At 42.9% G+C, this 15,688-nt stretch overlaps 1 protein-coding gene across 2 annotated transcripts in view; it reads right to left on the bottom strand.

The window, feature by feature from the left end:
- Positions 1–15,688, bottom strand: part of NOD1 (nucleotide binding oligomerization domain containing 1) — a 311,719-nt gene that overhangs the window by 138,808 nt on the left and 157,223 nt on the right. The window lies entirely within an intron of this gene.

Genomic DNA, 15,688 nt, shown 5'->3' with positions numbered 1-15,688 from the left:
AACGGGGATAACTTGGAGGAAGCATTAATAGCACTATTACGAGCAAACTCTGCCCAAGGTAACAGTTCAGACCAATTATTGTGGTGATCTGAGACATAGCAATGGAGGAACTGTTCAGAGATTGATTAGACCGTTACGCAGCCCCATTGCATTGAGGGTGATATGCCGAGGAGAAGGAAAGCTGGATCCCCATTTGAGCACGAAAGGAACGCCAAAATCTGGAGACAAACTGGCTACCCCGGTCCGACACTATCTCTTTGGGTAACACATGTAAACGGAAGACCTTCCAGGCAAAAATTGAAGCAAGCTCCTGAGCGGAAGGCAGCTTCTTCAAGGGAAGGCAATGTGACATTTTAGAAAAACGGTCAACCACCATAAGGATAACAGTATTGCCATTGGAAACAGGGAGCTCGACAATGAAGTCCATGGAATGATGTGTCCAAGGACGCTCACCATTAGCAATAGGTTGAAGAAGACCCACAGGAAGCCGTTGAGTAGTCTTATTCTGTGCACAAACTGAGCAGGAGGCCACATACACAGCAACATCAGAACGAAGACCTGGCCACCAGAATTGTCGAGTGACAGACCAAATAATTTGGTTCTTGTCTGGGTGACCTGCGGCTTAAGGATAGTGGTAAGTGTGCAAAAGTTTAGTTCGAAGATTCTCAGGAACAAAACACTTACCACTAGGTTTCTCAGGAGGTGCATTGGTTTGTGCAGCCAGGATCTCCTCCCCCAAGGGAGATGTCAAAATAGTACGTATGGTAGCCAAAATATGGTCAGGAGGTATAACTGGAGTAGGTACAGACTCCTCCTTGGACAGAGGCAAAAATTGTCGAGAGAGGGCATCAGCCCTGACATTCTTACTACCAGGCAGGTAAGAGACCACATAATTAAACCGAGACACAAATAGCGCCCATCTGGCCTGTCGGGCGACAAACGTTTTTCTTCAGATAGATAAGTTAAATTCTTGTGGTCAGTAAGAATGAGCACTGGTACGCTAGTACCCTCGAGAAGATGCCTCTATTCCTTGAGTGCCAAAATTATGGCCAGTAATTCCCTGTTGCCAATTTCATAATTGCACTCTGCTGGAGACAATTTCTTAGAGAAGAAACCACACGGATGCAAGGAACCATCAGGCGTAGGACGTTGAGACAAGAGGGCACCTACTCCAGTCTCAGACGCATCGACCTCAAGAATGAAAGGCAGGACAGGGTTAGGATGAGCCAGAACTGGAGCGGCAGCAAAGGCAGTCTTAAGACTATCAAAGGCCTTAATGGCAGTAGGTGACCAATGGAGTGGATCATTCTCTTTACGGGTCATGTATGTGATAGGTTTGACCAAGGAAGAAAAGTTTTTAATAAACTTTCTATAGTAATTGGCGAAGACCAACTGGGCGAGGCCCCTGCAGAACTGCAGACAACTTGTCATGATCCATGGAGAATGTGACATAACCTACGAACGTTACTTGAGTCTGATGGAACTCACATTTCTCGAGTTTACAAAACAGGCCGTTCTCACGTAGTCTCTGAAGAACCCGTGTAACATCAGAACAATGAGCCTCAAGTGTGGGCGAGTGTATGAGGATGTTGTCTAAATACACCACAACACACTGTTACAACATATCTCGCAGGACATCATTAATAAATTCCTGGAAAACAGGAGCATTACATAGGCCAAAGGGCATTACAAGATATTCATAATGCCCGCTCCTGGTGTTAAATGCTGTTTTCCATTCGTGGCCCTCCTTGATCCTAACGAGATTGTACGCTCCTCTCAAATCAAATTTAGAAAAGACCGTAGCTCCCTTGAGGCGGTCAAAGAATTCCGAAATGAGCGGAATATGGTAAGCATTCTTAATGGTAAGATGATTAAGACCCCTATAATCGATGCATGGTCTTAACTCGCCACCCTTTTTCTTCACAAAGAAGAAGCCAGCCCCTGCAGGAGAGCAGGATTTGCGGACGATCCCCCGCAACAGAGCAACGGCAACATACTCCTCCATAGCACAATTCTCCGCAACAGAGGGTAAACCCGGCCCCGAGGAGGAAATGCTCTGGGTTGCAGGTCTATGGCACAATCGTAAGACTGGTGAGGAGGCAACGTACCGGCACGCACCTTGTCAAAAACGTCTAGGAACTCTCTGTACTCCTCTGGCAATTGAGATACCGAAGAAGTGCACAAAACTTTAAATGGTTTCTGAAGACAAGTGGAAATACAATGCAGAGACCACGACAAAATTTCGGACCTGCGCCAGTCGAGACTGGGATTGTGCTTTTGGAGCCAGGGATAACCCAGAACAACAGGAAAATGCGGAGAATTTATCACCTGGAACTGGAGGGTTTCAAAATGGAGACCCCCAACAGCCATGGATAATGGAGCGGTTTCGTGAGTAACGAGTGCGGGCTGAAGGGGCCTGCCATCAATAGCCTCAATAGCAAGCGGAACGGACCGGGGCAAAACAGGAATGGAGTGCTTTGATACAAAAGCACTGTCAATGAAATAGCCCACAGCACCGGAGTCAACAAGAGCCTGGGTGACTATGGAGGAGTCCACCCAGGAAAGGACAACCATGACCAAAGGTTTCTCTTTTAGCGGTTCCGGGGAGAAATATAAACCACCCAAGGTCTGCCCCCAACAGGACCTTAGGTGTGAGCGTTTTTCGGCCGTGTAGGACAAGACTTCAAAAGGTGACCCTGTAACCCACAATAGAGGCAGAGCCCCTCCCTCCTCCTAAAGGCCCTCTCCGCTGCGGAGAGACGCGTGAATCCCAACTGCATCGGCTCAGCAGTACCTGGTGACTCGGGACCAGGAGGCATGGGAGGAGAGGGAGGCATGGGTGGGAATGAACACATAGGAGACAACGGAACAGTAGGCTTCCGCAAGCGCTCCTTGAAAGAGGGCCTCTCTCTGAGTCTGATGTCAATTAGGATCAAAAAAGACACCAATGCCTCGAGATCCTCTGGTAAATCTTTGGCAGCAACTTCGTCTTTAATCGTATCAGAGAGCCCATGAAAGAAGGCGGCAACAAGGGCTTCATTGTTCCAACCTACCTCTGTGGCAAGCGTACGGAACTCAATGGCATACTGAGCAACAGATCGTGTACCTTGCTGAATGGACATGAGCCGTTTAGCAGCAGAGGAGGAGCGAGCCGGAACATCAAATACCCTTCGAAAGGAGGCTACAAATTCAGGGTAATTTGAAATCACAGGTTTATAAGTCTCCCACAAGGGATAAGCCCAGGCAAGAGCTGTGTCAGAGAGTAACGAGATGAGAAACCCCACCTTAGCTCTGCTCTGTCAGAGGGAAATGCCTGAGGTAACATCTCAAAGTAAATGCCCACCGAGTTCAAAAACCCTCTGCACTGAATAGGATTGCCTCCATATCGCTGAGGTAGAGGTGCAGAACCGGACATGCTCCTGGTAGGACTAGGAGCAGCCATAACTTGCGGGACACTTTGGTCCAAATGTGAAGTGCGAGTCAGCAGGGTTTGCAGGGCTAGTGCAAATTGATCCAAGCGGTGATCCTGTTCATCCATCCTGGAAATGATGGTAGGTAAAGGTGGATTATTAGCACCATCAGGATTCATGGCCCTTGCGTAATGTCAGGGTACCAGGAATCAGACTGAGACGAGAAGAGAAAAAATAATCACACCTTTATTAATAGCAAAAAATAATAAAAAGTCCACAAGTCAAATAACAAGCCAGGAGTCAAAACCAGAGCTGGTAGTCAGACGAGCCGAGTCAGGAGCCAAAGTGAATAGTCAGATGAGCCAGAATCAGGAACAAGGAGAACAGCAGAGTCAGGAACAAGCCAGGGATCAGGAACCAGGAGGGACATCAGACAGCCAGGTAATACACAGGAACTGGAGCTCACAAACAGGTCTGAGACAACGCAAGGGCAAATCATACTGAACAGAGGCCCTTTAAATAATAAGTGATGACATCCCAATTCTGAGACTGCAACCTGTCTCACATGGATGATGTACACTAGTCTGGCCATAAAAGGGTGTGCAGGAAATGAGCAGCATCACACACTATGCACCAGAGTCAGCAAGAGAGGTTAGTAAAATAGCTGCCAGCAGCACATGGTAAACAAAGCAGGAAAAAAACCTTGGCATCCTGCTGAAAAAATGCCCCCTCCAGATGGAGGATCAGCAATGCTACGGGAAAACTACATCTGTAGAGATATAAGAATGTAGGGTACGCACCTCACTGGACGACAACTCCTCAGAGGTGGACGGCTCTGTGGTATCAAACATGCTTGATATTATCACATTAGCAAGGCATATGGAACATAAATGAGAGGGCGGAACTAAGGCCTCCTCACCATATAAACAGGAATTACTCATTAGGAATAGAGGGAGTGCTCTCTAAAGTAAAGAATCCTCCATCGCTAGTGCAATAACCGGAGAACTAGAGAAATAAAACATCTTATTCACATGGTACACAATGCAGGACCGTCCCTGCTATGAGAAAGTGTGCCAAGCTTGTAAGCTGCATGGCTCTCAAAGTGAAAGTGAAACCTGTATATTCCATAACAGCCTATAAGCCCATAACATCTCACACATAAAAGCAGCATAAAATAAAATAAACATATAAGATTATTCAACCCTGTTGAATAATCCCCCTAAGGAGATATTAACCCTTGATTCTATACAGATAAAAGGAGTCACACTGTGACCCTGTCTTCTTGCGTTATCATACATGTATAAAATATGAAACGATCTTACCAGAATCTACGCCATGGAACAGGAACACGGCCCTTCAAGTGTGACAGATGGCAGCATCGTTTCTGACATGGACTTGAGTGAAGAAAGCAGGCAGCGAAACTCGTCAACCCCGATTGCCTATGTAGCTGTTAATATGAGTCGGGATGGTTTCGCAGAAAGATTCTCCATGCATCTCCGGACTCTAACTTTCATCCATGCTCTCACTGAGAGGCTGACAGGACTACTTAAAACTCCAGTCCCATCTTGAAGAGTACTACCCTCCATAAGAGACCACTCTGAAATCTTTTAACACTTCTCTGCCAACCTCCTGTGACGAAAGGCAAAGAATGACTGGGGTGTCTTTGCCTCCTTCTGGTGGCAAGGTTCAGTATGTGGACTCTAACCATATTAAGATGGAAAGGGAAATCAGCTCTTTTCCAGCCCAAAAAACACTAACTTAAAAAAAAAAAAAGCCACCCCCCCAAAAAAAGAAGAGCCTAAGACTAAGCCCCAAATAGGTACTCACCATTCCTGAAGTCCGGAGGAGAAGGTCTTCTTCCAGACGGCTCCATCATCTTCTATCTTCATCCGGAACGAAGGCAGCGCGGAGCGGAGGTGTGGAGCTGTCTTCCCCAATGTGTGGATATTCAGCGGCGGTCCTCTTTGGCGTGGAGGCTCCTCGTCATCTGATGTCCTTTGTACACTGAAGATTGATAGCAAGGTACTGCATTCAATTTGGGGTATATTGCATTCCTATTGGCTGAAATTTTGAAATCAGCCAATAGGATTAGAGCTACTGAAATCCTATTGGCTGTTCAAATAAGTCAATAAGATTTCAGTAGTTTTCATCCTTTTAGCCGATTTCAAAATTGTAGCCAATAGGAATGCAAGGTACCCCAAAAAATATGGGGTACCTTGCATCCAATCTTCAGTGTGCGACGGACGATCGCATGAAGAGGAGCCTCCACGCCACCGAGGACCCCCTCTGAGGGTCCGTGCATTGGAGAAGCCAGCTCTGCACCTGCGCTCCGCCTGCTCTCCAGATGAAGATAGAAGATGATGGAGCCACCTTCTCCGCTGGACTTCAAGAACGGTGAGTACCTATTTGGGGCTTAGTTTTAGGATTTTCTTTTATTTTAGGGGGGTTTTTTTAGATTAGGGATTTAATGGGCTTGAAAAAGAGCTGATTGCCTTTTTAAGGGCAGTAAAAGAGCTGAATGCCCTTTTAAGGGCAATGCCCATACAAATGCCCCTTTAGGGACAATGGGTAGTTTAGGTTTTTTTAGTGTTAGGTTTTTTTATTTTGGGGGGTTTGGTGGGTGGGGTTTTTTTTACTTTGTTTTTTTTTTTTCTTTCCAGCTATCTGTATGTTAGGAAAGTCCCAAAATAGGGCTTGCAAATGGTGGAGTGGCGACGGGTGTGGGGCAATCAGAGCGGGCTCATAGGGTTTTCCATGTCAAAAGATTATGGACAATGATAGCGTTGGAAACACTATGAAATAGTTTCTGAGGGTTGGGGATCCATATAATATCAACCAACTCTAAGCCTCTGGGGAGGACGTCTTCTTCTAGATGGTACTAGCCCGGTTTGCCGCCTTTGAGGCTCCATTCAGCTATATGAGATAGTCAGCTGCCTCATAGTAGGTAAAAATGTTAGGGGACGCTACACCACCCCTAGCGTCTTTGTAGAGTATTGTGTGCTACCCTAGGTTTTGCCAGATATAGTCTGAAAACAATTTATGTACTTCATGCAAGATAGAGTGCGGGACATTAAGTGGAATGCAGCAGAATCGATACATCCAATTTTTCAAGCAGCGATTTAAATTCTAGGAGGAGTTTGTCAAAGTTGGAGAGAATAATATGGTCAGGATCTGTACTGAGAAAGATCCCAAGAAGACCAGGAGAAAGGGTACAAGGATTCCAGCTCTGAAACGGCTGGCTGAGCAATATTAATGACGTACGCCTCTGTCTTAGTAAGATTTATTTTGTAGTAGCTAATTTTACCAAAGAGTTTGATTAATTGGAAAGTAGCTGGCATGGAAGAGACAGGATGTGTGAGGAGGGTAACATCATCTGCAAATAAGACAATTGTCTCCATATGTGTTCCAAGAGGTATCCATGATATAGAATTAGATAGGCGAACTGCCTGGGCAAAGGGTTCCATTAACATTTTTACAATCAGTGGCGACAGAGGGCAGCCTTGCCTCATGCCATTACGGATTCGAAATTCCGGGGAGCCAAAACCTAGTCCACTCTTGCATATCAGGAGGAATATAAAGCTTTAACCCCTTAACAACCAAGGACGTGCAGGGTACGTCCTACAAAAACCGGTAGTTAATGACCCAGGACGTACCCTGCACGTCCTCAGGGTTTCAAGCGCTGAAAGCGTTCGTGATCGCTTCCAGCCGCTTTCAGGGTATTGCAGTGATGCCTCAATATTGAGGCATCCTGCAATACCCTTTTTTAAGCATCCAATGCAGAGAGAGACACTATGTGGCCTTCTCTGCATCGGCCAGCGCTGGTGCCAATCTTTGGTGGCGTGGGAAGGATACGAGAGAGGCGGGTGGGTGACCCATCGCTGGTGAAGTTCCGGATCCTGTTCCTGCAGTGCGCACGAGTGGTCGGGAGCGCGCAAAGGGGTGGGGGGCAGGAGTGCGCTCTACATTAAGTGCTAATGTTTTGTATGCGAAGGAGTGAGAGGGAGGGGGTAATAAATGTTGGGAAAGGGATTTATTTATTTTTATTAAAGAGGGCATTTTTTTTAGAAAACGGTACTGACAGCTACCAGTACCCAAGATGGCCGCAGCTACACTACAGAAAAATGTTTTTTTTATTTTTATAAAAAAGGGCATTTTTTTTTAGCAAACGGTACTGACAGCTGCCAGTACCCAAGATAGCGGCAAAAAGGTAGAGGGGGAAGGGTTAGAGAGCTCTTTGGGGGGGGGGGGGATCAGGGAGGTTGGGGGCTAAGGTGGGATCCAACACTGCAGAATGAATATATATATATATATATATATATATATATATATATATATACACACACACATTATATATAAAAAATTATAATAATAAATTTAAAAAAAGCCTTTTATTTTAGTACTGGCAGACTTTCTGCCAGTAATTAAGATGGTGCTGACAATTGTGAGGTGGAGGAGGGAAAAGAGCTGTTTGAGAGGGGTCAGGGAGGGATCAGGGGGTGGGATGTGTCAGGTGGGAGGCTGATCTCTACACTAAAGCTAAAATTAACCTACAAGCTACCTAATTAACCCCTTCAATGCTGGGCATAATATACGTGTAGTGCGCTGCGGCATTTAGCGTCCTAATTACCAAAAAGAAACGCCAAAGCCATATATGCCTGCTATTTCTGAACAAAGGGGATCCCAGAGAAGCATTTACAACCATTTGTGCCATAATTGCACAAGCTGTTGGTAAATAATTTCAGTGAGAAACCTAAAGTTTGTGAAAAAGTTAGTAACAAAGTTAACAATTTGTTTTTTATTTGATCGCATTTGGCGGTGAAATGGTGGCATGAAATATACCAAAATGGGTCTAGATCAATATTTTGGGTTGTCTACTAAAATAAAATACACATGTGAAGGGTTTTTCAGGTATTCCTTACAGAAATCAGTGTTACAATGTAACCATCGCTAATTTTGAGAAAAAATAAATGGTTTGGAAATAGCAAATGCTACTTGTACTTATTGCCCTATAACTTGCAAAAAAAGCAAAGAACATGTAAACATTGGGTATTTCTAAACTCCAGACAAAATTTAGAAACTATTTAGCAAGGGTGTTTTTGGTGGTTGCTGATGTGTAAGATTTTGGGGGTCAAAGTTAGAAAAAGTGTGTTTTTTTCAATTTTTTCACCATATTTTATATTTTTTTTAGTAAATTATAAGATATGATGAAAATAATGGTATCTTTAGAAAGTCAATTTAATGGTGAGAAAAACAGTATATAATATGTGTGGGTACAGTAAATGAGTAAGAGGAAAATTACAGCTAAACACAAACATTGCAGAAATGTAAAAATACCCCTGGTCCTTAACGGTAAGAAAATTGAAAAATGGTCTGGTCACTAAGGGGTTAAATAGCAAGAATAAAAGGTTCTGGAAAGCCAAATGAGTATAAGACCCAAAGATAGTCCCATCTGACCCTGTCGAAAGCCTTTTCGGCATCTAGCGTCAGGGCCAGCATTGAGACTCCACTATTTTGTGTTTCTCCAAACACATTTATTAGCCTCCTAATATTGTTGGGGCCTTGTCGGCCTTCTATGACATTTATAAGAGAGAAAGGCCGGAAATTACCATATTCTATTAAAAATTAATTAAATTTTTCTTTCTTCTCTTGGTATCTTTATTTGAAAAAGCAGGAATGTAACACTAGGAGCCAGCCCATTTTTGGTTCAGCACCTGGGTAGCACTTTCTGATTGGTGCTACCCATGTGCTGAACTAAAAAGAGTCCGGCTTCTAAGCTCACATTTTAATAAAAATACCAAGAGAACAAAGAAAAATTGATAATAGGAGTAAATTAGAAAGTTTCTTAAAATTGTATGCTCTATCTGAATCATGAAAGTTTAATTTTGACTAGACTATCCCTTTAACCCCTAAACTGCCACACCCCAACATCACAAAACACCCCACTACTCCATTAACCCATAAAACGCCACAACCCACCACAAAATACTGCTTTATACTATAAAGCCCTAAGACACCACAACCACCCACCACAAAATACCCACTAACATCTTAACCCCCTAACAAGCTAACCCCCTAACACCCCCTAAGTTACCCCAAAAAAACCTTACCTGAAAAAACAAAACCTTACAGTACCTTTAAAAAAAAACCAAAAAAAACTAAGATTACAGAAAAAAAACTACCATTACAGAAAAAAACAAAAAAAGGCTACCTAAAAACAACTACTCTCAAATGGGCATTTGGCTGGGCATTGTCCTTAGGGCATTTAGCTATTTTTCTGCCCAAAAAAACAAGAAAGAAAAAAAAAACACCCAGTTGTTAATAGGTATTTTGTGGTCGGCGGGGGTGGCGGTTTAGAGGTTAATAGTGTAGAGGGGTATTTTGTATTTATTTATGTGGGGGTGTGGCAGTATAGGGGTCAATATACAGTTGTGCTATAAGTTTACATACCCTGGCAAAATTTACGATTTCTTGGCCATTTTTCAGAAATTATGAATAATAACACAAAAACTTTTCTTTCACTCATGGTTAGTGTTTGGCTGAAGCCATTTATTATCAATCAACTGTGTTTACTCTTTTTAAGTTGCAAGGGTCTGTCAGGAGTCCAGAAACTCATTGACCTTTTTATACACACACACTAATTACAAGAAAACAGATCACAGGTGAGGGTGGTTACCTTTAATAGCCATTTAAACCCTTTTGTGTCAACTTGTGTGCATGTTATCAGGCTTAATCACCGGGGTATGTAAACTTTTGATCAGGGTAATTTGGGAAGTTTCTGTTGTCATTATGATTTAAAAAGAGTAAACACTGTTGATTGATAATAAATGGCTTCAGCCAAACACGAACCATGAGTGAAATAAAAGTTTTTGTGTTATCATTCATATTCTCTGAAAAATGGCCAAGAAATCATAAATACTGCCAGGGTATGTAAACTTATGAGCACAACTGTAGTAGAGTGGTAGTTAATGCTGGAGATTGTAGCAGTTTAGGGGTTAACGGTGTAGAGGGGTAATTTGCTGTGGGGGTTGTGGCAGTTTAGGGGTTAATAGTGTAGGGGGTTAGTTTGTGGCGGTTTAGGGGTTAATAGTGTAGATGGGTAGTTTGCAATGTGGGGGTGTAGTGGTTTAGGGCTAAAAGAGTCGTTTAGTGTAACTGTTTCCTCCGTCCAAACTCTTCACGCGCCCTGAAAGGAAATTTAAGTGTTAAATGTGTTTGCATTTGAGTGATCGCATTTACTTTCAACTTGTAATATGAGCAGACATTGTCGCTCAACGATAAAAAATACCCATAACGATAAAAAATATGTGTAGCGTAAATTCCCACAAGTTAAAGCAAATGAATTTGTGGTAATTTAAACAGTGTGCCATTTGTAATATGAAATTGAGCATAAAGAACACTGTGATCTCACTATCGTGTTAATGCTCCTCACGCTAACGACAGTGTGCCACTCGTAATCTGGCCCTTAGTATTTAAAATACTTCTGTAAAATAAAAGACGAAAAACTTTAGGCACAATTTAAACATTTTATTTTTTCATTGAAAAGTGTTAAAGGGACATTAAACCCAACATTTTTATTTCACGATTTAGACAGAGCATACAATTTTAAACAACTTTCCAATTTACTTCTATTATTTAATTTGCTTCCTTCTCTTGTTAACCTTTGTTGAAAGGTTTATTTAGGAGAGCTCAGGAGCAGTAAAGAACCTTGGTGCTAGCTGCTGATTGGTGGCTGCATATATTTACTGATTGTCATTGGCTCACCCATGTGTTCAGTCAGCAACAAGTAGTGTATTGCTGCTCATTCAACAAAGTATACCAAGAGAATTAAGAAAAATTAATAGGAGTAAATTAGAAAGTTGGTTGAAATTGCATGCTCTATCTTAATCATGAAAGAAAAAAAATTAATTTCATATCCCTTTATGTCAAAACTGTTTATTTTGTTTAGGATTTATCATCATTAAAAATAAACTAGACTTTCATTGATCACTTATTTTAAAAAGGGTGTTAAACTCACCCTATATGTGCCGCGGCTCCTTGCTAAAGTCAGCGCGTCCGGCCGCCCATGGCACAGCGCTCTTCTCTCAATGAAGTGATGTTTTCACTTCTAAACCAATAGCCGTGCTAGCATACAGAACACTGTCAGATGACACACATGGCTATTGGTTTAGAGGTGATAATGCCACCTCATTGAGAAAAGAGTGCTGTGCTGTAGGCAGCCGGAGGCTCTGACTTTACAAAGCTGCTGCGGCACAGACAGGGTGAGTTTAGCACCCTTTTTTAAATAAGCGATCAATGAAAGTCTAGTTTGTTTTCAGCAATGGTAAATTATAGTGTTTTTAAACACTCGGATTTACCATCACTTTAAAGGAACAACTGGGCATATCTCCTGCTGCTTGCAAATTTTAAAGTAGGAAATTTAACTCAACACAGATAAAACAGTATAATATAAAAAGTAAGCCAGCATAAGTCAAATCATGTGACATACCTAATAGAATAAAAGCTTTGCAAGATCCAGAGTTTTTGAAAAGCAGACAGAAATTTAAGAGACGAAGGGAGCATCTTTTTTCAACTGAATGCCAAGAAACAAAAGCACTAGTAGCCAAATCCCATGAATAGGGATAGATTTAACATGTTTACTCCTTTAATAGGTCACATTGTAAATTGTTATATATATATATATATATATATATATATATATATATATATATATATATATATATATATATATAGCTTTACCAATGCAGCAACCAGAAATCTATCTCCTACTGATGAGTTCCAAAAAAACGAAACAGGCTTGTCTAGTGAGTGATTTCTGGTTTGCTGTCATAATCCTGTTAAAAGGATCGCTGTGTCAAAACAGTATTTTGAAGCAAAAAAACTGAGAATTTGCATATCTAATTTGCATATCTTACCCACAATTCTCTTGTGCATTGGCAACATTGTATATTAAGAATTTCTGGGGAAAAGCAAGCGGGGATACTTGCCTAGATGTGCTAATTTCCTATGCAAATATTTACATTGATTTAATTTTGAGACATGGAGGATTTTAATTTCAGTTTTTTATCTCCCCCCATAATTTTAATGAATTTTGGTTTAACCATGAAAACAGAATTTATGTTTACCTGATAAATTACTTTCTCCAACGGTGTGTCCGGTCCACGGCGTCATCCTTACTTGTGGGATATTCTCTTCCCCAACAGGAAATGGCAAAGAGCCCAGCAAAGCTGGTCACATGATCCCTCCTAGGCTCCGCCTACCCCAGTCATTCGACCGACGTTAAGGAGGAATATTTGCATAGGAGAAACCATATGGTACCGTGGTGACTGTAGTTAAAGAAAATAAATTATCAGACCTGATTAAAAAAACCAGGGCGGGCCGTGGACCGGACACACCGTTGGAGAAAGTAATTTATCAGGTAAACATAAATTCTGTTTTCTCCAACATAGGTGTGTCCGGTCCACGGCGTCATCCTTACTTGTGGGAACCAATACCAAAGCTTTAGGACACGGATGAAGGGAGGGAGCAAATCAGGTCGCCTAAATGGAAGGCACCACGGCTTGCAAAACCTTTCTCCCAAAAATAGCCTCAGAAGAAGCAAAAGTATCAAACTTGTAAAATTTGGTAAAAGTGTGCAGTGAAGACCAAGTCGCTGCCCTACATATCTGATCAACAGACGCCTCGTTCTTGAAGGCCCATGTGGAAGCCACAGCCCTAGTGGAATGAGCTGTGATTCTTTCGGGAGGCTGCCGTCCGGCAGTCTCGTAAGCCAATCTGATGATGCTTTTAATCCAAAAAGAGAGAGAGGTAGAAGTTGCTTTTTGACCTCTCCTTTTACCGGAATAAACAACAAACAAGGAAGATGTTTGTCTAAAATCCTTTGTAGCATCTAAATAGAATTTTAGAGCGCGAACAACATCCAAATTGTGCAACAAACGTTCCTTCTTTGAAACTGGTTTCGGACACAGAGAAGGTACGATAATCTCCTGGTTAATGTTTTTGTTAGAAACAACTTTTGGAAGAAAACCAGGTTTAGTACGTAAAACCACCTTATCTGCATGGAACACCAGATAAGGAGGAGAACACTGCAGAGCAGATAATTCTGAAACTCTTCTAGCAGAAGAAATTGCAACTAAAAACAAAACTTTCCAAGATAATAACTTAATATCAACGGAATGTAAGGGTTCAAACGGAACCCCCTGAAGAACTGAAAGAACTAAGTTGAGACTCCAAGGAGGAGTCAAAGGTTTGTAAACAGGCTTAATTCTAACCAGAGCCTGAACAAAGGCTTGAACATCTGGCACAGCTGCCAGCTTTTTGTGAAGTAACACAGACAAGGCAGAAATCTGTCCCTTCAGGGAACTTGCAGATAATCCTTTTTCCAATCCTTCTTGAAGGAAGGATAGAATCTTAGGAATCTTAACCTTGTCCCAAGGGAATCCTTTAGATTCACACCAACAGATATATTTTTTCCAAATTTTGTGGTAAATCTTTCTAGTTACAGGCTTTCTGGCCTGAACAAGAGTATCGATAACAGAATCTGAGAACCCTCGCTTCGATAAGATCAAGCGTTCAATCTCCAAGCAGTCAGCTGGAGTGAAACCAGATTCGGATGTTCGAACGGACCCTGAACAAGAAGATCTCGTCTCAAAGGTAGCCTCCAAGGTGGAGCCGATGACATATTCACCAGATCTGCATACCAAGTCCTGCGTGGCCACGCAGGAGCTATCAAGATCACCGACGCCCTCTCCTGATTGATCCTGGCTACCAGCCTGGGGATGAGAGGAAACGGCGGGAACACATAAGCTAGTTTGAAGGTCCAAGGTGCTACTAGTGCATCCACTAGAGCCGCCTTGGGATCCCTGGATCTGGACCCGTAGCAAGGAACTTTGAAGTTCTGACGAGAGGCCATCAGATCCATGTCTGGAATGCCCCACAGCTGAGTGACTTGGGCAAAGATTTCCAGATGGAGTTCCCACTCCCCCGGATGCAATGTCTGACGACTCAGAAAATCCGCTTCCCAATTTTCCACTCCTGGGATGTGGATAGCAGACAGGTGGCAGGAGTGAGACTCCGCCCATAGAATGATTTTGGTCACTTCTTCCATCGCTAGGGAACTCCTTGTTCCCCCCTGATGGTTGATGTACGCAACAGTTGTCATGTTGTCTGATTGAAACCGTATGAACTTGGCCCTCGCTAGCTGAGGCCAAGCCTTGAGAGCATTGAATATCGCTCTCAGTTCCAGAATATTTATCGGTAGAAGAGATTCTTCCCGAGACCAAAGACCCTGAGCTTTCAGGGATCCCCAGACCGCGCCCCAGCCCATCAGACTGGCGTCGGTCGTGACAATGACCCACTCTGGTCTGCGGAATGTCATCCCTTGTGACAGGTTGTCCAGGGACAGCCACCAACGGAGTGAGTCTCTGGTCCTCTGATTTACTTGTATCTTCGGAGACAAGTCTGTATAGTCCCCATTCCACTGACTGAGCATGCACAGTTGTAATGGTCTTAGATGAATGCGCGCAAAAGGAACTATGTCCATTGCCGCTACCATCAAACCGATCACTTCCATGCACTGCGCTATGGAAGGAAGAGGAACGGAATGAAGTATCCGACAAGAGTCTAGAAGTTTTGTTTTTCTGGCCTCTGTCAGAAAAATCCTCATTTCTAAAGAGTCTATTATTGTTCCCAAGAAGGGAACCCTTGTTGACGGAGATAGAGAACTCTTTTCCACGTTCACTTTCCATCCGTGAGATCTGAGAAAGGCCAGGACAATGTCCGTGTGAGCCTTTGCTTGAGGAAGGGACGACGCTTGAATCAGAATGTCGTCCAAGTAAGGTACTACAGCAATGCCCCTTGGTCTTAGCACAGCTAGAAGGGACCCTAGTACCTTTGTGAAAATCCTTGGAGCAGTGGCTAATCCGAAAGGAAGCGCCACGAACTGGTAATGCTTGTCCAGGAATGCGAACCTTAGGAACCGATGATGTTCCTTGTGGATAGGAATATGTAGATACGCATCCTTTAAATCCACCGTGGTCATGAATTGACCTTCCTGGATGGAAGGAAGAATAGTTCGAATGGTTTCCATCTTGAACGATGGAACCTTGAGAAACTTGTTTAAGATCTTGAGATCTAAGATTGGTCTGAACGTTCCCTCTTTTTTGGGAACTATGAACAGATTGGAGTAGAACCCCATCCCTTGTTCTCTTAATGGAACAGGATGAATCACTCCCATTTTTAACAGGTCTTCTACACAATGTAAGAATGCCTGTCTTTTTATG

The sequence above is a fragment of the Bombina bombina genome, chromosome 5 (assembly GCF_027579735.1).
Source record: "Bombina bombina isolate aBomBom1 chromosome 5, aBomBom1.pri, whole genome shotgun sequence".
NCBI classification, from domain to species: domain Eukaryota; kingdom Metazoa; phylum Chordata; class Amphibia; order Anura; family Bombinatoridae; genus Bombina; species Bombina bombina.
This window is presented reverse-complemented; position numbering and strand designations above follow the sequence as displayed.